This window comes from Fopius arisanus, unplaced genomic scaffold, assembly GCF_000806365.1.
Source record: "Fopius arisanus strain USDA-PBARC FA_bdor unplaced genomic scaffold, ASM80636v1 scaffold00635, whole genome shotgun sequence".
NCBI lineage: Eukaryota > Metazoa > Arthropoda > Insecta > Hymenoptera > Braconidae > Fopius > Fopius arisanus.
This window is the reverse complement of record NW_011888374.1, coordinates 1-1,177: the sequence shown is the minus strand read 5'-3', so window position 1 is coordinate 1,177 and position 1,177 is coordinate 1. Positions and strand designations below refer to the sequence as shown.

Here is a 1,177-nt window from a genome sequence, read left to right as displayed (position 1 = left end):
AAAAAAAAAAAGGAAAATGTACTTATCTGCTGATTTTTCCTTTTCTCACACATTGAAGATGAATTTCAGAAGAGTTACAGAGTAATATTTGTTGCCATACTTTTAATTATGTATTTCCCAGCACCTCATAATAGTGTAGAGGCTAAAAGAGTCTGCATTTTTTTCATAAAAAAAAAATAAGTAAGGAATTTCCTTAAACATTCAACGACATTATACTGTACAGACAATTGAGAATAATTCTGCAGCTGAAATACATTCGTCAGATTACATAAAAATGTATGCTAATGTGTAACAGAGTCTATTAAATATTGCGTATTATTGGTATTTTTGCTTGATGAGGAAAGATTCAATGAATTTTGATGTGACGTTCAAGTGTTAAACGTGTATATCAATTGTATGAAAGTAAATAAATTATTTTAATATAAAAAATATTGGCAAGGATATGTTTCCACCGCTCATTATGGCCTCCACGAGTTCTGCTGATTATTTAAAAAATCCGATATCATTATTCACATAATACATGAGTAATTCCACGAAAATAGTGATTATTACTACCAAGGGAGCATTGAACATTCTTAGAGATGAATAACTTTTCTGAATATGTGATTTACCAGTCGATGCTGCGATATTCAAGAGTATTTATACCAATACCGTGTTTTAAATAATTTATTTATTTATCAATTGCTCCACCATATCACACCTGATACTCGGAATTGACATACGAAACGTTCTGCCGCGATGTTTCTTATTTATTTCATTCAAATTTGATAATTTTCTGCTACCGTTCTCAAGAAATATCTCAAAACGTACCATGACTCTCTGAACATGTGCTCCAGATGCCATCCTGATTGTCATAGGTACCTGAAAATTAGTCCACTCGGATTACATCAATATCTTTCTACAAGATTCTACCAATGTGCTACGATCGTACTGCCATAGATATCACTATTCCTGTGGAATCACCCATACATTTATTTGAAAAAATTCATTGAAGAGAAATGTGTACGAGGTAGCACCTGGCATTATGTACTAGCAAATGGGTAATGGCAGCCAGTGGCTGGTTGGCTAGTGCTGCTGCTGCTGCTGCTCTGCACCGCTCTGTTATATATACATCTATACGTATATGTACATAAATTCCGCAATCACCACCTCGCCATTATATTACACATATACATTC

General features: G+C 33.6%; 1 long non-coding RNA gene across 2 annotated transcripts; it reads right to left on the bottom strand.

Annotated features, from left to right (window-relative positions):
• Positions 1-170: 170 nt before the first annotated feature.
• Positions 171-1,171, bottom strand: LOC105273017 (uncharacterized). Of its 2 annotated transcripts, none has more exons than XR_892872.1 (2): positions 811-1,171; positions 171-479 (listed from the first exon to the last, which is right to left on the bottom strand). It is a non-coding gene; the product is annotated as an uncharacterized lncRNA (long non-coding RNA). The 2 variants fall into 2 exon arrangements; XR_892873.1 differs by having other exon boundaries at positions 171-476.
• Positions 1,172-1,177: the final 6 nt, after the last annotated feature.